The sequence below is a fragment of the Corvus kubaryi genome, unplaced genomic scaffold (assembly GCF_017639235.1).
Source record: "Corvus kubaryi isolate FWS band 111438036 unplaced genomic scaffold, C.kubaryi_AGA036_p1.0 133, whole genome shotgun sequence".
Classification (NCBI taxonomy): domain Eukaryota; kingdom Metazoa; phylum Chordata; class Aves; order Passeriformes; family Corvidae; genus Corvus; species Corvus kubaryi.
In genome coordinates this window covers 15,470,394-15,492,882 of record NW_024580667.1, presented here as the reverse complement: position 1 = coordinate 15,492,882, position 22,489 = coordinate 15,470,394, and the positions used below count along the sequence as shown (strand labels likewise).

General features: G+C 39.1%; 1 protein-coding gene across 5 annotated transcripts in view; it reads left to right on the top strand.

The window, feature by feature from the left end:
- The window catches only part of FRMPD4 (FERM and PDZ domain containing 4), a 341,898-nt gene that overhangs the window by 88,556 nt on the left and 230,853 nt on the right, over positions 1-22,489 (top strand). The gene's annotated exons all lie outside the window — the stretch shown is intronic.

Sequence of the window (22,489 nt, the reverse complement as noted above, 5' to 3'; positions counted from 1 at the left end):
CTGCCGGAGGGTAGGAGGGCTCTGCAGAGAGGGACTTGAACAAGCTGGATAGGTAGGACAAGACCAATGGTATGAGGTGCAACAAGACCAAGCGCTGGGTCCTACCCTTTGACCACAGGAGCCCCCTTCAGTGCTACAGGCTGGATCAGAGTGGCTAGAAAGTGGCCCAGCAGAGAAGGACCTGAGGGTGCTGATCAACAGCAGCTGAACATGAGCCAGGGTGTAACCAGGTGGCCAAGAAGGCCAATTCCATCCTGACTTGGATCAGAAATAGTGGCCAGCACGACTAGGGAAGTGATTCTTCCCCTGTACCACACCCCAAGTCCTATGTCCAGTTCTGGGCGCCTCACTCCAGGGAGGACACTGAGGTGCTGGAGCAAGTCCAGAGAAGGGTAACGGAGCTGGGGAAGGGTCTGGAGCATATGGCCTATGAGGAGTGGCTGAGGAACCTGGGGTGGTTAGCCTGGAGAACAGGAGGCTCAGGGGAGACCTTACCACTCTCTACAACCACCTGAAAGCAGGTTGTACCTAGGTGGGCATTGGCCTCTTCTCCCAGGCAACCAGCAACGGGACAAGAGGACATAGTGTTAAGCTACGCCAGAGGAGCTTTAGGTTGAAGGAGGTTTGTGAAGGATTTCTCCACAGAAAGAGTGATTAGATGCTGGAATGGACTGCCCAGTGGTGGAGTCACCGTCCCTGGAGGTGTTTAAGAAAAGACTGGGCTCAGCACTCAGTGCCATGGTCTGGTTGACAGGGGGGTGTTGGCTCAAAAGTCAGACTTGATCTCAGAGGTCTTTTCCAACTTCATTGATTCTATGATTCTGTGAAAAAAAAAAATTCAAGTAACAGCAGAAGAAATCTTAAGAGATTTGCAGCTCTCCCTCTTGCATAGTATCCTATTCCTCAGTATTTGTGAGAAATTAATCTGCTAAATATTTTCAATGAAGTGTTTGTGTGTAAATACTTGATCATATGTGATAACAGGCTTTGGTCTAAAACATTCTAATGGTTTGGGAACTGCCAAGCTTCATGTGAGCAGTCAGGGCTCTGCAGAAGATGGGAGGGATGGTAATTAGAAAATAAAATGAAGATTATATTTTAATAATAGCAGGCTAAATTTATCTGCAGTTTTGTTTGGTGAATTACTTGCAGCATGGTTGGCACTGCATAATGAAAGACAAGAATAAGAATGAAAAAGACCTGTTGAGGTGAGAATGCCTGTATTACATTGTGCTACTGCAAGGGGTTGTATGAGGAGACTGAAACTGGGGTGAGTTATAATAGGAGTATATTTGCACTGTGTTTAAGACTGTACCACAACTTCCTCAGGTTATTGGAATGATTTGCATCTGCTATGAAATATTTTAATTCTAGCTGTGTTTTCCACAAAGTGAATGTACACTTCATAAAGGATAGGGTGAGGCATCAAGAGATCTGAATTCATGTTAAGTACCAATTTCCTTTGTGATTACTGAGATGCTCAACCATTTGATTGTACTCTCCCTTTCTATAAAAGAGAAAATACCTGAAGATGCTTGATTGTTTCATAGTAAAATGAAAAATTGTTGGAAAGAAAAAAATTCGTGTCTTAATGGGAACATTTTGAACATATCGGTAACATACTGCAGAAAACCTTGGCAGTTTTCTTAGAGTCAGCTAGTTATTATCTTTCTTGTGTGCACTTTCAGCAAAAATACCCACGTTTTAACAGTGAAGAATCATCCTTTTTCTTTCCTTGACTTGTTTTGTTAGGCAAAACTCTTGGGAACTCCAAAAGAAAGCAAGTATGTTCATGTGATGAGAACAGCATTTGGATAATACATTTACACGATCCTTCTGCAAATACCCGATGTTTGTTTTACGGTCTTTTATTCTTAGAAAAATACATTAGTTTTTCATATATTTAAAAATAACAAAAATGTTTATATTATATACTTATACATCTATATTGAAGTTATCCATGAAGGCACACCAGTGAAGAGTAAAAGCAGTGTTTAAAATATAGTCAGTGGTGCTTCTTTTTCTGCCAGAGATCAGTCCCACTGCTCAGACTTTGAACCTGCCTGCAAATCAATCTGTAGGTCCCTGGAGGTTTTATATGCCAGTTCAGGGTGAAAGGGGTTTGAGATCCTTTCTTTTGAATTCTGCTTTGTTTCTTGCATAGCATTGGAGTCTTGCTGATTGCTTGGCAATGATTTTTTTTTCCCCCCCATGGAGATTTTTTTTGGTTGGCTTGGGTTATTTGTTTTTTTTTTTTCTTAGTTATGGGACAGCAGCAGTGTGTAATTTCCCTATGCTTCAAAGAAACCAGAAGTCTGAAAAAATATTAGTGTAACTTATTTTCTCATCTTTGCAGGGGAAGAAGCAAATAGTGTTCACCTGCTCTAGAAAGAGACGTTCAACCTTTCTTCCTCTTCTTGCTATATAGCTGCAAGTAACAGTAACTAAGACAAGAAGCTTTTTCTTCAGCTTCTATGAAGAAGATCTAGGAAGGGAGGAACAAAACCAAAGTGAGGTCCTTACTAGAAATAATGAATTTAAATTTCAGTGTCATTTTTTATCCTGAAGGAACCAGGAGGCACCAGCTTTGTTACTAATGACAAAATGTTCTTTGAGTTCTGAATACTGTTATGAAAGTTAAGAAAAGATCATAAGCTTTTGGGACCAGGGCTAAACCAACTTGCTGGGAGTCTGGTGCAGCTGGCGCTGTATCCTTTGTTCTTTAAGCCTATTTTGTTACAAAAGCACTGAGGGGCCTCCAAAGAGTGTGTGATGTAATGGAATGCTGTTGCCTTGCTTGACTCCGTTACTGGGTTTGTTTCCCGCAAGGTTTTGCAATTTTCTGTGTTTTGTGGCAAGCCTGTCTCCAAGCTGTGCTGGGTCCTTGTAAAATAATTAGGTTTTGAAGTTAAAGTGTGTGTATGAGTGTAAGAAAGACCTAAGAATAAGGTAATGCTTTCTGTCTTGTCAGGGATCGATCTTTACCTTTGTTGTCCAAAGGTATTTGAAACTCCATCCAGATTTATTTCTGTTTCATTGCCCTTACTCAAAACCAGCCTCTCAAATAAGGAAGTCAGTGAAGATAATGGCTGTCTAGTCTGTGTTTAACTTTATAAATACAGACTCTGGTTGGTGCCTGGATGACAGTATCTGCCACAATTCATGTTGAGGAAAGCTGAAATAGCTATCCCTCTGTTGTTTTCCTAATGCAGACTTTTTGTTGTTTGTTCCTTTTATTGTTAGAGACGAACTTTATCATCAGAATTCAATGCTATTATTTTTGCATCTCCCAATAAGAAGTAGTATTAATAGATTATGTAATGATTCAGGTATGACCAATCTTTCTTTGCATATAAAAATATAAACTTCATACAACATTGTGCCATCACTTGCTAAGAAGCTCAGGAGCTGAGACTCTTGCCAAGGACTGTGTCTGTCCCAGCATCTCCTGTAGCTGGTCAGCTGGGAAGGAGCTGACTTCCCAAGGATGCATCATTCTGTATCCCTTTCAGCAGTTCTTCCATGCTCCCTGATGTAGGAATCCCCAATTGCATCTATACTTGCCACCTGCACTGTAGGTTTGGAGCAGCTTTCAGCAGCTCATGATCACCTCTAAGAGTGTGTTTATATGGTGGTTATTCACCATAACTTGCATTTCAAAAAGTGAGTATGTGTAATGAAGCTTGGAACTCACCAGTTTATATCTCCATACTAAGGCAGCTGAAAACACATCTGAAATGTCTTGTCTTACAGGTTGGGATTCTGCAGGAAAATCATGTTGCTTGGCTGTTAATTATACAGCACACCAATGAAACAGAATTAAACCTGACCAAAATGGTGGAATCAGATATACTAAGAGAAAAATAAGTTTCAAGAGCACTGCAATGCAGATGATAGTTTTTCTTGAGACATGAGTACAGAGGCTGTTGTGGTGATAATTGTGTGTTATCTACCTTACTATCCAGTCACCTTTTATTAATGGTTTGGGTTTTTTTTTCCCTAGGTGTTTGCATTTGTTGCTTCTCTTCATACTTTTATTAACTTTTATGCCTGATTTTTTAAGGCATTTAGCAGCTTCAGCAAGCCATCCTGTGATTCGAAGAGATTTGTTGAGATGCCTAGGTTGTTAATCTGAATTTAATACAATATGAATGAGAGTAACCATAAGAGTTGTAAATAGTCAAGAGAGATTATATTAAAAAAGAGACTGCATTTTTTTGCCTACATGTAAAAAGTGTTTTCTGGGAAGCATTTTGTGAGGTTATCCAGGTAATTATTTTTAAAGTAGTCAGTTAGAACCAAATCTTTACTTACAGCTATTTTTTTGCTTATGTGTAAGCAAGTTTAAGCTTTACCTAATATATATTTTTTATACTTTTGAAAGCTATCTGTTGAAAAGTGCAAGGATTAAATAAAAAAAAAAAATCCAAAGAAAACTGCTCTGCAGAAGCATTACTGTCACTTCATATGACAGACCAAAACCACTAACATGTATCAAGTTTGAAATAACACCAAATCAGATATGATGCTGATGAAAGGGAGTTACTACTACAGTAAATTCCACCTATGCACAGGAAAATCTGACCAGTAACTCTAGAACTGAGAATTCTTTTTCTTTTATGCAGACTCTTTTTCCTGGGGGGAAGAGAATAGAGGAAAAAAAAGAAAAGCCTGGGGACTGTAAAGTCTGTACAAAGCAAATGACTTTTTTTTCTTTCTAAAAGCATCATTCAGACAGTGGGAATAAGAGGTATATAAAGCCTTTGTACCTGGCAGCCATTTGATGAACAGGCTATCATTATTTCTGTTAAACTCTTGCAAGTCTTCTGCTGGAATCTGAATGTGTAATTTTGAGCCTTTGGCAGGAGAAGATGGCAGTTCCCTTTTTGCTTCCGAATTCAAACAATGACTGTGGGCATTCAGGAAGTTTTGCTGTATTATGCAAGCGCTTTTGTTAGGCCTCCCATACAGACTCCCCTTCATTTCAAATTAGTTGAAAATACACTGGCATTGCCTATTCCAAACAAAGTCAAACCAGGGAAAAAACCCAACAAGAACAAAAAAACAAAACAAAAAATCCCCCTAAAAACACCAACAAAAAACAAACAAAAGAACCACTCAGAAACTGGAACAAACATTCATAACTTTAAGTGACAAGGCATGGACTGCGTGTTTTTTCTTCTTGTGTTAGTGTTTTTTGCATTCCTGTGTAGAGACATGCTTAAAAAATGCCATCCACCTGTGTGCACCAATCAAGTTTGAGTGTTTTCCTCCTTGCATAGCAGCAACTCTTGATGTAGACAAGACTGAAGATACCTGGTGTTTAAGGATGACTTTTTTGGATGACTTTTTTAGTGTTTTGGTGTGGGGACTTTTTGTTTTTTGTTTTCTTTTGAGGCAGGCATGTCCTACATTGGGTGATACTCCCATATTCTCTTTTTCTTTACACTTCTGTGCATCTGTGCATCTCTGGTATTTTTTTCTGTACTGCATATTCTGAACCCAAGAAATTGAGCATCATCAGTAGAAAACTCTGACATGTACCAAATTTAAACTTGCATTGCAGGTGCAACAGGCAGATTGTTTCCATGTGAGGCATGTACAGTGATTTCTGTAACATAAGTAATTATGAGTAAGATACAAATTTGGAGGCCACCTTATCTTTCAGTGTGATGTCTGCTGAGTAATACCTCCCCACCCCCTATGCACAGTTGATTGTGTAGTGACTCCTCACTGTTTAAGGTCACAAAAAGAGATTCTCTAACTTAGGAATTTAGGGATATAAACAAACAGCAGTTTAAATACTTGCCCCCTTAGGATGTATCTCTTTGCTCCAATTTTTCTAAAAAGCACTATTGCGTGACTGAAAATGTTCTCATTTCTGGAGTTCAGTCAGTGGTTCTGTAGGTTTTCCCAACTGTTTTCAGTAGCTGCTGTCTACATGCAGCTTGGCTTTGTGGACTAAGACAGAAGAAATATGATATTTGATGGTAGGATTGTATATTGAAGGTTTGCCTCTTTTGTGTCAGTGGGAGTGTGCCCAACTGGCTTAATTCCTCCCTCAAGCCCTAACAATGCACACTTGAAATTTCGTTTAACAGTGACAAAGTTGCATTGGTGTTGACTTTTGTCTCCGTGTCAGCACTGAGATCCCTGTTGTATTATAATGTGATAAGAGAGACATTTTTTAATATTTTCTTTAGACATTGTATGTGATTGTTTATTTGTAGATGTTTCTCATGATGTGGTTGCAGTAATTTAAAAAAGCTTTAAGAATCCTTCCTTTTTTCCCCATCTACTCTGAATATTGCTGCAGGATATTGAGTTCTGTTCCTGTTACCTTAGTAAATATGTTTTGGAGAGGTTTTGATCAATCATAGCTTTATGCCTGTCCTCCAGCTGCTCACTGTTTTGCAGATCTCTCACTTCTGCTCTTGTTTATTTTGAAGACTAGAAATAAAGACCACTGAAATTCCATTAGCAGTGTCCTATTTTGCTCTCCATTTCCCTCTTGATGTGTTTACTTCGTCTGAGGATGACTGGAAAAAGTAGTTTTGTAACATTTAACTCTTGCATTACTATTGCCCATCATGCAACTCTTTTCCAATGCACGTGCTCTCTTCCTGGCGTGCTGCCGGGCGGCGCTGGGCTGCAGCCTTACGGGAGCCACATCCTCTTTGTGCCTGCAGGATGTGTTATTCTCTCCCTTTTTTTTAATATTTTATTTTCCTTCTGGGTAATACTTAGAGCTCTATTTTATTTCCAGACTGATATTCAGAAAAGCATGCATAATTGAACGATGCAGTCTAAAAGGTTAGAAGTGCAAAAGTTATTTTTAAGCATCTGTTTTCTGGTTCAGACTTAACGATATCTGAAGCATGTTTTTTAGGACAACTGTGTTAGGATGGTTTGTTGTGTAGAAAGGCTGATCATAAGCTATTGAAAGTGATGATTCCTTTCACATAACGTTTTCTATTCAGCAGTGTGGTGAATTATGTAAAAGTTTATATAACACTGTATTAAAAAATTGCTAGTTTGTTATTTTTGCAGTTTTCTTCCCCCCTTAAGATTTAAGGAAGGGTTCTTCCTTGACTGGATTAGAAACCTCAGGCTACCATTGCTGGGAGACCACTGTTTGATGGGTACAATGGAGAGATACTCCACTGTTTTAAAACCAAACCAAACCAAAACCCCCACAAACTGGTAAGAGATTTATTGTCAGAAATAAGAAATGTGTCTGACTTACTTGGTTTATTTATTTCTACAAAATACAAATAAATGTGAATTTCAGTTTTGCAAATTTGCATTTTCATAATTACTTTCTAGACTTTTGTTGAAGCTCCCCTAGCTTTTGTTTCCCAAGGTAAAAGGCCAGAAAAAAAAGTAGTTCATGAAGGTTGTAAACCTTTAATGTTTCAGCTATACATTTTAAAAATAAAAAATTAGGTGTATATAGAAAAAAAAAAAAGACACCTTTTGCTAATGTACTTAATTATATTTATTCTGTTCTTTCTATTTCATATTTTGTTTTTATTATAAAATTCCTGAGACTTTTTAGTGCTTCGTCCAGCAGGGTAGCAGGATGTCTATAACAGAGTGTGCATTTTCAGAAGAATCTGTTTTTAATAAAGGTTACAGATCTGTGATTTAATTAACTTCATGGTATACTTCCATAGCAGAGTTTACATTAAAGCTGTTTGCTGTTGGTTTTCTCCAGTTTTAAACCTCATTTACTGAGTAGTACAAGAATGTTGTGACTGTGACAAAATTTCCACCAAAAAAAAAAAGAAAAAAAAAAAAAGAAAAAGAAAACAAGAAAGAATATATCTATTTATAAGGAATACCTCTTGAGAAATTATGATTTTTATTTTTGGACATGCCTTTTGTTTCCAAGATTCAAGGAGAATCTTGCCTTCGCTGAATAGGATACGTACGTAAAATAAGTGTCAATAACTGCAGAGTTTAAGACTGTAATTTTCCCCTATGAGTAGGCTTTTTTGGGTTTTTGCAGATAAAAGTTCAGAAGAACTAACATATGAATAGTGCATAAGGGCAACATATAATAGATTCATGCGATCATTAAGGTTGGGATGAGTCTCTAAGATCATTGAGTCCAACTATATCCCTGAGTGCCACATCCACACATCTTTTGAACGCTTCCAGGGATACTCTGATTTCTTATCAAATTGTATGAAGCTTTTGCCCCTTACTAAAGATTTTCATGGAGAGGAACAGGCATGAGCGTTGAGGGATATATATTATAAAAGAGCTATTCAGTAATATTATCATATAAAATAAGAATTGAATTTGTCTAGACTTTTCTACAGATAAACAGAATGCCCAATATTTTTTTCCTCTAAATGGAAGTTTTATGTAAATTGTAAGTGTAAGTGCCTCTTGCTGACAGTTGAGAACCTTTTATAGTTGGAGCTTTGCCTTAGATTGATAGGAGACAGCCCTAGGTTTTTTACTGACCGCAGAGCTTTGCTCACTTGAACACTTGGAGAAAGCTGATCTGGTATAGGGTGAGTGGTTCGTTGCTGTTACTCTGTCTAGCCTTAGCAGAGTGCAGGTAAGGTGATGTTTTCTCATGCTTTGCACTGACTATCTTGGCCGTGTCTCCCTGTCTGTCCCTCTGCCCCCCTGGGGCTCACACAGCCATTGTGCCATCAGTGTGGAGGAGGAGGAGGAGCATACAAGTGGTGGATGTAGTGAGCCGTGAGCTGGCCCGTGTGGTCCCTTTTTTGATAAGTAGTGTGGAAAGAGTCCAGCCTGGAGTTCTGGGGCCAGGCAACACCTGCACTGGGATGGGAAAAACCCCTTTTAATGTTTTTTTTTTTTTTTTTTAATGGCCAGGCTGCATGGTGAAATTTGGCAAATGAGACTCAGAAGACTGTGCTGGTTACCTGGTGAGGCATGCTGGCTGTTCTCAGATTGCTTCAGGGATCAAAGATAATGCACATCTCCCTTGGCCAGCCTTCTTTTGTTAATACCTTTTTAGTTAAGACTATATTGTTTGCCATGCTAGGTGGATGTCTAATTCAGTAAATGAAGCACTTATGTAAGCTTTGTGTGCTAATGCATCATATAGGAACAATGCGGACTGCTTTCACAAAGAAGTAGTTCTGCATTTTGTTTGTGTTTCTTCTAGGATGAGAATGCTGGTGAGGAATAACATGTTATTTCCTTAATTCACTTAGATGTAAATTGCTTTGAAAGAAGGAGGATAGCAACAACCTGCAATTGCTAAAGAAAAAAAAGGAAAAAAATGTGAAAGAAAAATATTTTTAACAAGAATTGAGGGTTTTAATGCATTTCTCTAAAAATAGCTTAGATAAAGTATGTCATTCTGCTCTATTTCAGTCACATTGGTTTGTTTCATAGATTTGTTTTTAGTCTCAGTTCCTTCAGGCAGAGAAATTTAAGAAACATGAGATCATTGCATCTCTGAAGGTAGACTACCACGAGGCTTGGAGAGCCTTGGAAACTCGGTTGCCATAACGCCTGTATCCCCCATGGGAAAACTTTTGAGTGGTTGAACTAAATGGCCTGTGATAGGGAATGTTGTTTTTGATTCTCTTAAGTTTAAATGAAGGTAGAAGGAGGTGGTGGCATGTAACAATAGTCTAAAGCTTAAACCAAAGCCGAAGAAGGAACAGCCCCACTGATTTCAGCATCCTTTTTTGGGGGGAAAAAAAGATTTAATAAAGCTAGAGTAGCTACAAAAATTTTGTATTTGCTTTCGTAAATTACATAAAATCATAAAATCATAAACCAGCCTGGGTTGGAAGGGACCTTGAAAAATGATCTGGTCCAAACTTTCTTGGGAATGGGAGCCTAGATGGAATTATCTACCATCCTCTCTAATCTCATCTTGAAAACCTCCGGTGATGGGTTCTCTACCACATCCCTGGAGAGAGGCTGTTGCAGGGAATGAACATTCTTACTATAAAAAATGTCTATCTTATGCTGAGGTGAAACCACTCTCGGTGTAGTCTGTACCCTTTCTCCTTTGTCTTCTCCATGTGGCTTCTTTGAAGAAAAAGCCTCCATCCTCTTTGTTGCTACTCATTACATACTGGAATTCTATTGTGAGGTCCTTCCCGAGCCTTCTTTTTTCCAGGGAGAAAAGGCTTAATTCCTTCTGTCTTTCGTCAAAGGTCGTGTCCTATAACCCTTTGGTCATTTTTATGGCCTTTCTTTGGACTCTTTCTGGTCTGTCTGCATCTTTCTTGAATTGAAGGGATGAGAACTGGGTGTGATACTGCAGGTGTGGCCTGAGAAACACTGAGCAGAGTGGGATGATCACATCCCTACGTCCGCTAGTAAATCCCCCGCGGATCCAGCCCAGTATTCAATCCCTTGCTGCAGTGACACACTGCTGACTCATGGTCAGCTTGTTGTCCACCAAGACCCCCAAGTCCCTCGGAGCACAGCTGCTCCCCAGCCATATATCCTAACCTGTGCTGGGCTCTTTGGTTATATTGTCCCAAGTGCAGGACCTTGCACTTTTCTGTTAAATGTCATACTGTTCTTGCTACTCCACTCTTCCAGTCTGTCCAGCTCTCTGTAGGATGGCTCTCCCTTCTGATGTGTCATGAGCAAACTCGGTGAGGGCATTTTCAATCCCTTCATCCCAGTTTATGAAAGTGTTGAACAATATTTATCCCCGAGGGATGACTTGTGACAGGCTGCCAGCCTGAGTAAAAAACCATGATCACCACCCTCTGAGTCTGACCTGTAAGTCTGTTTCCAACCCATCTTGCAGACAGCTCATCCCATCTGTACCTTGCCAGTTTTTCCAGGAGAAGGCTGTGGGAAACAGCACTGAATGCTTTGCTGAAGTCCAGGTGAACAACATCCTGTTCTTCTCTCTATGTCAACAGAAGAGTTTATTTTGTTGTAGAAGCTGACCAGGTTAGTTGACGTGGTTTGGCCTCGGTAAATCCATGGTAGCTTTTCCCAATCACTTGCTTTATTAGGTTCATTACATCTACTTGTTTTGTGACCAATCTGAAAGCCCTCAGGTTGAATGATGTTTACAGTAAAAGGGATTGAGAAAAGTTACCTTGGAAATTAGGCTGTGAAAGTTAAAATGATTCAGGGTTTGTAAGGCTCTTTAACCTTCTCTACAGTTCTTTTTTTCCTTTTTAAAGCTCCTTTATAAAAATAAAAGAAGCTTTCCAGGGTGTGCTTGATACATAAAATAGACTGGCTAACCATGAAATAATTCTGTGTGGCAACTACTGAGCAGAAAATAATGATGTTTCAATATATCATAGGAAAAAATACCTAGATGCCAAAAGCAGAATATATTACATGTGTTCAGTAAAAAAAGGGACTCGATGATATTTAAAAAAAAAATCAAAGTGATCGCAAAAAAAAATTCCTCTTTATTATAAAAAGTGGTTGTCGGGCACACAAGGTAATTTAGCATTCAAATCAGAGTACTTTAAGGAGAAGCACCCTGCATAAGAAATAGCAGATTTAAAAAAAAATCTTTTAAGGCAAAGAGAAGCTACTTAAAAAATCAAAGAGCAAACCAAAGTAACTATCCATAGTGGATAGAAGATCTTAAGTGTTTTCATCTTGCACAAATGAAATCCTTTTACCAGTTATTGTGCTTATTGCGAATACAGAGATATATATTAGTTTATTAGTTGTTGTATCTCTTGGTTTTATTCTTTATTCTGTCCCAGGAGTTAGAAAGAATACTTTTTATTGGATAGATGAGGGACTAAATGAACACAAATCATTGTTCTCTTTTTTTTTGAGCAAGCTTGTTTTCTTGGCAGACTTGACTAGATTCCATATGGGAGTGAAACAAACCTCATTGTTTTCCATTTGATTGAGATCTAACTCTTGTAGGATAATCAGTAGCTTTTGAATAAAAGTCTTGTTCAGAGATGTTTGCTTTTCAGGCAAAAGAAAACTGCAAAGCCCTTTTCCAAATATCAGATGTGCTCAACAATTGAGTAGTTTTCTTTAACTTCCAAAGTGAACCAGCTGTATGTGTCTGAGGTACATGATTATGAGTTTTATGCAGATGGGTTTGAAAATGGGCCTGGTGTCATAGGACCCTGTTGTGTTTTTTTGGGGGAAGGAGTGAATTCTCTCCACAGCCATTTTCCACTTGGTTTTATGTTCCAGTGGAAATTTTGATTTCATTAGGGGTTTGAAAAAGGTGCCACTAATAACAAATACGAATGTGTTGTTGAAAATGTGACGCCGATAACATTTTGGATTTTATTACCATCATTCAGAATGTCCTTTACAAATTTTTCTCAGCCTTGTCCTTATTTCATTTAGGTGAGCTAGAGAAATTATTTGTTTTTTATAAACCTTGGGTAATTGAGTGGATAAAATATGTAGTATTCTGCTGCTCCTCTTCCCAGAGACTTTCTCTAGTGAGAAACTAGACTGGTAAGTGAAGCAACTGGGGCTTGGAGAGAAGTCCCAGAATGGGTTAATTTGAATCCTGTGCTCTACTTCCCAGGATGTAATGGTTTTAGAAATCTGCAGAAGAATTGTTCCAGAAAAAATAAAAATTACAATATATTCTCAGTCTTCAAACTTTGAAAAGCATCTAGGAGAGGAGATAGTGGTGCTGCTTCACTGTAAACCTCCAACAAAAAGACTAACTAATTTTCTAATTATTTTCAAGAAGCTTTTGTGGCTACCTCTTTTCCTGGGAGCGATGGGTAGGATCCCCAGGGCAGAGCAAGTGTCTGGAAAGATTACATTGAAAATCTTGCTGGTAACATTAAGAAAAACCTATTTGCTTCATGTATTGTTTCATTTCCAGTTGTAATGTTTTACGTTGTATGACTAATATTGTAGTTGCAAAAATAGGAAGAAAACAAGCTTGTATTTTGTATTTTCTAGAGTTTAAAATGAGTGAGCCTTGTTTTCCCTTCAAACTTATGGAAAGGTGTGCAGTGACTCTTTCTGGGACAGAATTAATAATGATCCTGCACCTTCAACAAAGATGCAAAATAATGTGAACTAAGGTGATACATGGGATCAGATTTTAATTCTCCTCTTCGCTTTGTTCCTAAAAGCAGGTATTTAGTTCATATATTTCTTTCCTGTGGTTAGTGATACCAAACTTGCAAAGCCTGAAGTTCTGTTGGTGATATTGGTTCCTTGAAAAGGTGAGGGGTGTGAAACCAAAATCTTTTGTATGCTACAGAGATTAAATAGTGATTCAGTTCTTTGCAGTGATGAGGAACTCTGTTAGCTCAGTCTTACTGTGCTTTTTATTGAGCTTCATTTGATGGATTTGCCCCTGCTTGAACATGAAAAGTGATTTTGCATTTACATCGAATTTTATTTTACATAATCCCTGTTGTGGCAGGTTCTCTTTTGATGCTATAAACCACATGGATTATAATGGATTATCACTTACTGGACAGTATTTTGCTGTATGCCAGAGTCCTGAACCATGGAGTTTACATTTTTAGAAAATACCTGATATTATTGTAAGATTGCTACTTGTGATTGTGGCGTGCTTTGGCTTTTCAATGGTACTTCTGTATTTACTCTTCTAAATCATTCTCTTTCTCTCATCACGTGCATGTGCTCTTCCAAATTAACTCAAGGGTACTTATGAGAACTTAATTATGAGATGAATAAACTCTGAAGCTAGCTGCTACTCTTGTCTAGTAGCTAGTAGCACTGCAACACACATGCCCAGGAGCGGCAGAGCAGCACTTCCCCATGAGCACCTCACATGCAGGAGTGCCTTGTGACTGGACCAGGGTTGCTGTATTTCCTTGGCTTTGAGTGGACTCCAGTTCTCCTGGTCTCTGTTGCCCATCTACAGATGCAAGGGCCTTACAGGGTAGGCAGTCAAGAAGGTTTTTCTTACCCATGCCCAGCTGTTCAGGCTCCTCTCATGGCAAAGCACATCCTCACCTGGAGCTCGGGTGTACTAGCATGCAGTCTGAGGTAATTTGTCTAGCTTCGCATAGTAATGGGTTGAATGAGTTGTTAGCAAAAGATGTTTTGTTTAATTTTCTATGTCTAGTGCCCATGCCTGTCTCTCCCTTTAATGTAAAATGGAGTGCAGGAAGATGGAAGTAAATCCCAGCCCCTTCATTCATGTTTCTGTGCTCCTTTAGGCACATGTGTTACCTTTCAAAGCAGTCAATCCTTACCTTCAGTGGCATCAGAGAAGTACAGATGCAGGCAGAACCGTAAAAAAGAAATGGTTGTAGGACAAGAGACATGCAAAGTAATTTCAGTGATTTGCAAAAAATGTTTTTTGTCTCAAAGAAGCATGATACAAATCTTACTTAAATTAATTGGGTTCATCAGTTCTGTGTGGGTTCATTCTTTCCTGGCTTTGGACTAACGAAACAGTTTCTGAATCCTATTTTTTATGTGGTTGTTTTTAAGATTGAAATCACATAATGTAGCTGGGGCTGTAGTTTTTGTTGTTGCTTGTTGTTTTTTATGTCTTTTGTTTATAATAAGCTCTTTAATAATCTGAAAGATGGCAACTATCTGTGTGTTGGATCTGGGTTTTGGATACTTGTGAAGTGAAAACAGGAGCAATATTATTCTTAGCTTGGGATTTTCTGATGAGCTAGTAACATAGAGTATGAAAAGAACCAGATCTATATAAGAAGGGGAGCAATGTGGGGAATATGCAAGGGGAGGAGAGCTGAGAGGATGCCTTGTGAAATACCATGGACCTCAAGAAAATAGTTACAGGTGTTTGCTGTTCAGGTTTTTGCTGCCTATACCCCATGGGAGCTGGCAGAGCAGCTGTTTGACAGTCTGGGGGCATGGGGCTGGGTGGCAGTTCTGCACAGAAATAGAAAGGTGTAGTTGATGTTTTTTCACTTTGGTAATGTGCTCTGTGGAGCTGCTCTCCAGCAGAAGTTCTAAAAGAGGATAAATACGTCATGTGTCACTGGAAGTGGCAGTATGCTTTTCGCGTGAGCTCTAGAAGTTGCTTTCTGAGGAAGAGAAACTTGCCGAGCTACCTGGGCTTTCTCCTGCAGTCAGTTTATCTATCAAATAGTATGTGCTGTTACCATGTCAGCCCATGCTGGTGTTGACTGAAATGAGCTGTCATAGGGTCATTGACGGTGGAGAGGGAGCTCAGAAGGACTCCATTTCAACCTCTTTCTGAAAGCAAGGTTGGTACTGAATTTGAGATGCTCTAGACTCTCCTCCAATTTAGGTCTTTGAGAAACTTGTTCCAGTGCTTCACCACCCTTATAATGATTTTTTTTGTGTGTGGTGTGGCTATAATGAATAGTGCTGTGGCACACCCGTGATGTTGGCAGTAGCAGGTAGTCCACAGTGATAGCAGAAGAGCGTATGCAACTCCTGTAGCTTCAACTGTGTAGAACTAGGGAGCAGTTGACACTGTATATTGCAAGATCTTTGCTGAGACCATGTTGCAGAGAAGCCTCACAAAATAAATGTCAATGTCTGTACAACTCTGAAGTAAAAAGCTTGTCTTTGTAAACAAAGATGTCATGTGCATAAAGATTTTGAGGTATCAGTGTCCTAGAAAATCTCCCAAAATCTGTACAACTGATGTTGGTGCCAATGCCTGGCTCAGCTCGTTGGCTGTGGTTTGCTGTTGCCTGGCAAGGAGCAGAGTGAGCCAGGGCACCTTCAGTGCTGAGAGTTGATTTGGGACAGAAACCTGCATCTGGAAAAGTAATAACATCTGCTGTGTTTTGTTTCTCTAAATATAATTTCCAGAGGAAAAAAATAAATATTCATTTAAATACGCATCTCAAAGGCTTGTGTAGAGAATCACAGCTGGCCTAGTGCCTTCAGGAGAAAAGTGTATTCCCATTGGTTTCTGTACATTCATCTTTTGGCTGCTTTCTTTTTTTAAAAAAAGACCTTAGTATGCAACCAGTTGTGTGAGTACTGTTCAAATGTTGCTGTCATCAGTATATTTGCATATCATCTTTATTTATACTGTGTGATTGCTGACAGCTTCAGTTTTTCTTTTGATAACTCCTTTGGGTTAACTGAGGCAGCTTCATCTAGTAAAGCTTTTCTTCTGTTTGTTTGAGCTCTCACCCTCATTCTTTTCGTCAGCTATAGATAGCACAGGGCATGCAGGGCAGGCAGAGAGAGAAATCCCTGTTAGTGCTCTTTCCATTCCCCTTGCTGTTTTGTTTTCTCTTGCAAAACAATGCTGCCTTTTAACATCTTTGGTTTTCCTCTGAGTACTTCCAAAGTGTAGCAAGTTTCGCAGCTTTTCTTTTTCCCTTACTGATATGCTTACCTTTCTAGTCTGAGACAGCATGGCTACAACTCTTGATTTAGAGAACTCCTTAGTCCCAATTTGTATTAACTCTCCTCAGCCTTTCTTCTGACAAGCTAACGAGATTATATGTTGTGCTGTGCTCATTGTAAAACATACTTTTCAGTTGCTTCAGTCATTCTTGTCATGTTCCTCTGAACCCTTTTCAATATGTGGGTACCCAAATTGGATATTGTTCTCTGATGCTGTCTCGGGGGAGCTGCCACAACAACAGATGTCATACAGACTCTTTATTATTTCAGATTATGTGAGATTCAAGTTTACAGATTCAAATTTAATTTTGTTTGTTTTCTTGAATGTTTTCCTAGGAAATTTGTTTTGTTTGTTAGCTCTTAATGATCCCTAACTCTTGTTCATAGTTTTTTGGATTGAAGTTCATAATTAAGTGCGGCCTTCCTAATTTTTATTTTTTAAATTTCTAGCAGATCTCTGCTTCTTCACTTGAGCCTTGTTTTTATGGAAGTCAAATTACTGTCTTCAGTGAAACATACCACTGATTTTATTGTCTTAATTATTTATTATCTGAGTTTGCATCATGAAGTAATTCAATTTTTTCAAGTAATTAAATGAAAATACTGTAGGTCATAGCATGTTGTCAATATAGTCAGTCAAAGGTGCTGTGTTGGATGATACTGGATACCTACTATGAACCAAATTTCTAATCTCCGAAAAATTATTTGAAATTGGGTTGACATAAAGTTTTGTCTTAAATCCATACTGTATTAGTTATGTTCTCCTTGGGCAGCTAAAACTTCTGGGTGCTAGATGCTTTAGCTACTCATTTTATTATATTAATATTACATTTTCAAAGTTAAAAAAACCCCGCCTAAATGTAGAAAAGTACTACTTTTAGATTTGTATTTTCTGTGTTACTATTATAGCTTCATCACTTATTAATGGATCTGCACACTAGTGTTGTTTTATATAAAAGCCACTTCCCCCACCATGTTTGTAGCCTAACTAGCAGTAGGTTTCTTTTTTGGCCTCTTGAATATATTGTAACTGGAAATTTTGTATGTAACAGAAAGGCTTGTTGATGAAGAATCTATTTACAGATGTCATGCTTGACTGAGAACATAATTTTTAAGTTAAATAAAATTGGTTGTTTTTAAAGGAGGAAGAAACCCTTTTCTTTCCCATGTTCAACTCAAGTACAAATCCCTTTTAATACCTTTTGAATTTCTTTTTTTTTTTAATGCTATAGTTGATAAATCAAACTTTTTTAAATGTTGCTCTTTAAAAATAGCCTTTAGTGATGTTAGAATATAAGTAGTTTTACTTAAGACCTCCTACTTTCAGTATCCAGAGGTGCCGTAACTTTTAAGAAGAGTAATAATTAAACTGCTGTGTTGTTTAGTGTAGTTTTTGTTGTTTGCAATAACCATGAGATGCATTGAATTTCTACTTTGTAAACAGTGTGGATAATTTGTTTCAGGTATGTTAATCACTGGGGAAAAACCAGAGATAATTTGACAGAGTTTCTTATGTCTTGTACACAGCTGATCCTTTGTAATTAGGCTTTATGCATTGACTTCACATGAACCCTCTTTTGAAAATTTGTACTAAAAAAATATGCAATTCAGTCCTACTTTTGTATTATTCAGCCCCTCAGTATAGGCTTTTATGTAAAAAAAAAAAAAAAAAGATTCTCCGTCTCAAGGCCTTTAATGGTATTATCCCTTTTTGGTAAGCATAACTGTGTTCCATGTTGAGAGAATGCAGCTGGGTAGGATTTTCCTTGCAGTAGCCTATGCTTTTTGCCTTCCTCCTTTGGCTTACACTATGAAGTGCATCTCAAAGAGAATGAAATGTATTTCATAGCGACGCAGTCCATTCAAGAGTGTTTTGAATTTGCTGGGAGACAGGTGGTGGAGCTGTGCAGAATCCAGAAAGATGGACAACAAGAGGTAGACTGACCTTGCTTCTTTTTGGGTTTTAGCTAGGAAAAAAAAATGGTCCCAGGGAGGAATCAAATTTCAGTAATTGAAGACTTTGGGGTGATGCTTTGGTTAGCACATTGTTAGCTCTCTAGCTGGAGTTGGGGTCTGGCTTACTTGGTGAGGCATTACTTGCCTTTGTGTCTTGAGAGCATCTGCTGCCTCTTCCTCCCTGTGGGTCAGCCAGCTGAAGGACATGGATGTCTGCGCAAGAAAGCCTAAAGGATTCTGGTTGCCTTTTGTGGAGACAACTGATTCCATCCACCAGCATGTAGAAAATTAATCTTTTCTTAATGTAAATAGTATCACTTGTTATCTAGTTTACAGGAAAGGGAGTAGAATAAAAAATGTCTATTGAATGTTCTTTAGGTTAATGTTTTCTTTTTGATGTCCTGACCTTTTGGCTTTAATTTCATTTTCCATTAATGATGTTCAGGGAGAATGGACTGAATGTACAGAATGGCTGAATTTGGTTGCCATTCCTATGACATTTTACCACATTAAAAGTCCATTTTCATTCTCTTAATCATCAGGTATTGAATGTGTCTTTTGGGAATTTCAGTAACAAATAAATGCTTTCTGAATCCTCAGAGAGTAAATTTCTGTCTCGCTGAGGTAAGTGTGAGTTTTATATTGAGTGTGTCACCTCTGAGCAGTGTGCATCATCATGGTAGCTTAGCCATATATAGCACATGAAGTCAGCATGTATGTTACCTCTGTTCCACCACAACTCAAACCAGGAGGTGGCTTGCTGAAGGTCACTCTGCAAGCTGTTGGGCAAGGAGAAAACAGCCCACAGGTTTTCTGTTCAGCCACATTGTCTAATTTGGTGGAGAGCAGTTTGACAGCAAGTGGCATGTAGGCTATTTGACAAGAGGTAAATAAATCTTCTCCTATATTGTTACATTCTGAGTACTAAGTTGTCAGCTGTTAGTCGTGATGAGTTCAGCTAAACCTGATTTTTTAACCAAGCAGTGTGAATCCAGCAAGACCAAAAAGCAGTAGAAAGTGTCCTTGAACATGATGTCCTAAAAATATCACCAAATCTCTGAATATGCTAAATTGGATGGGACCCACAAGGATCATTGAGTCCTGGCCCTGCACAGGACCCCTTCCAAGAGTCACACCATGTGCCTGAGAGCATTGTCTAAATGCTTCTCAAACTCTGTCAGGCTTTGTGCTGTGACCACTTCCCTGGGGAGCCTGTTCCAGTGCTTCACCCTCTGAGTGAAGAGCCTTTTCCTGATATCCAACCTAAACCTCCCCTGATACAACTTCAGGCCATTCCCTCAGGTCCTGTCACTGTCACCACAGAGGAGAGATCAGTGTCTGCCCCTCCTCTTCCCCTCACAAGGAAGTTGCGGACTGCAGTGAGGTCTTCCCTTGGTCTCCACTCCAGGCTGAACAGAACAAGTGCCCTCAGTTGCTCCTTACAAGGCCCTTCACCATCCTCGTGGCCCTCCTTTGGACACTAATAGTTCAGTATATTTCTTCTATGTGGTGCCCCCAGCACTCGAGGTGAGGCTGCCCCAGTGCAGAGCAGAGCAGGACAATCCCCTCCCTTGTCCGGCTGGTGCTGCTGTGCCTGATGCCCCCCAGCGCACGCTTGGCCCTCCTGGCTGCCAGGGCACTGCTCACTCATGTTCAACTTTCCACTGACCAGGACCCCCAGGTCCCTTTCTGGGCACTGCTTTCCAACCTCTCATTCCCCAGTCTGTCTGTACACCTAGAATCCATCACCTATCTTTGTTAAATTTCAAACAGTTGGGGATTTCCCACCCCTCTAATTTGTCAAAATCTCTCTCCAGGGCCTCCCTGCCCTTGAGAGAGTCAACAGCTCCTCCCAATTTTGTATAATATGCAAACTTGCTTGGTGTCCCTTCCAGTCCTGCATCCAAGTTGTTAATGAAGATTTTGAAGAGCAGGGTCAAGGATGGAGCCCTGAGAAACCCGTCTAGTGACACGTCACCAGTCTGATGTCACCCTTCACTGTAACCCTTTGTACCTGATACATGAGCCAGTTGCTCACCCATCACATGATGTGTTTATCCAGCTGTGTGCTGGACAATTTGTCCAGAAGGATTCTGTGAGAAGACAGTTTAGAAAGCTTTACTGAAATCCAAGAAGATTTCATCAACTGACTTCCCTCAATCAACTAGGTGAGCTACTTTGTCATAAAAGGAAAATGAGTTTGACAAGCCGGACTTTCTTCTCATGAAGCCATGCTAGCTGTGACCCATGATTTCATTGTTTTTCAGGTGCTTTTCAGTATCTCCCAGAATAATCTTTTCCATGGTTTTACCAGACACTGAAGTGAAACTGAGAGGCCTGTTTTTTTCGGGGTCCTCCTTCTTGCCCTTCTTGAAATTCGGGATGTTTGCCAGCTTGCAGTCAGCTGGGACATCTCCAGATTTCCAAGATGGCTCAAAAATCATCAAGAGAGGCTTTGTGATGACATCAGCCATCTCTTTGAGGATTCTTGGATGAATCCCATCAGGCCCCAAAGATTTGTAGGGTTCCAGCTGGAGCAGCAGATTCTGCACAATTTCAGGATTTACTGGGATTTGATCATTCTGTCAGTCATGGTCCTCCAGCTCAGGCCACTAAGACCCCCGTGGTGCATCATCCATGTTGAAGACAGAGGCAAAGAATGTGTTTAACACCCATGCCTTGTCTCTGTGCCTGTTTGTGAGGTGACCATCCTCATCCTGTAATGGGTTGATGTTATATAAATGCTTTGTTACTGATGTAATCTCAGGAATTACTGCTAAAACAGTATTTTTTAGAAATCCTCCTCATTCAGATTGTCAGCAACCATCTTGGCATTAAGTTGAAACTACGATAGATCTGGCCAGATTTAATCAGGATCCTTTTGTACCCAATAATAGAGCTGCAACATGATCCAGAAAAACTTTTAATTAAAATAAAAAAATACAAATGTATTCTTCCAGATTTGCTCTTTGAAGAATTTTTTAAGTAGGGGCAAGCACAATCATGAGGGAATGGTGCTGGTGACTCTTACAGCTTAATTTAAAGTCTGTTTTGAAGAACTGAATGGTGTGATTGACACTGCAGGTAATATACTGAGCTATAATTCACTTTGTTGTATTTAAATAATGATTTCTGCTGTTTAAAAGGAGTTATTCACTTCATTAATCTACATGGATTGACAGTGATGTCATGGCTGTGAATGTAAGTTATGTATCACATTTATTATTAGGAGCTTTGTCACTTTTATTGTGACAATGAAAATGAGGAAGAAGACTGAAGAGGCCAGGATAAAAAACATAGTGAAGTCCTCAGAGACTGCTTGTGCATGGTTTGGGAACGCACTTCAACCAAACACCCCCTTGGCCATATAATATATATCATGACTTTTTTTTTTCTCCTATCAAATTTAATTCTCTCTGAACTATTTGGGAAAAAATTGCCTGCTGTGATGATAATAAGGTCTTCGAATATTAACTGTGTCCTAAATGATTTATGAACTTTTGGAATAAACTAAACACCTTTTTTTAATACAGGTGGGAATGGGTCTTCGTGATTTCAATAAAAAACATAAAGACAGCATCAAAAACCCCAAATTCAGTGGAATGTTTTATTAGCACTCTGTATTTATTGTATCTGGGACCAGATGTAACATGAAGATGATGCCACAGAAAAGTCACACTGTGTGACTGCAGTGTAACTTCTTCATGTCACTCTTTTTGAGCTGATTGGGAGGAGACAGTGGGAAGGGTCTTGGGGTTCTTTGAGGATCTGTGTTCAATATAGTTGGTCAGGGAAAAAAGTAAGTACGGAAATCAGGCACTTTATAAGGATGCCACGTAACTACGAAGTGTAAACACACTAAGTGTAAGCAGAGCTTTATGTAAGACATGAAAAGTGTTTGTTTTCTTCTGTTCAGCTTTGGTAAGATATTTTAGAAAAGGTGTGGATCAGTTTCAATCCAGAAGGAAGCAAGAAAATCAAGCTGAAATCTGAGAAATGTTGCCTTATATTGGAGATCATATTAGGAATTAGTGTTATTAACCCTAGAGAGGGGAAGACCAAGGAGGAACTTAAATTCTCAACCATATAAAAATGCCATTGCATGATGGGTGTGTATTTTGTGTTTCTTGTGGACATCCAATTCAATATGGCCAGTATAAAAAGAGTCTTCAGCAGCTCTTTATTTCAAAAATACTTGTTACTGAGAACTTCCCCTGCTGTAATGTGGACAGGAAAGGGATTATTTTCAGGGAAATGG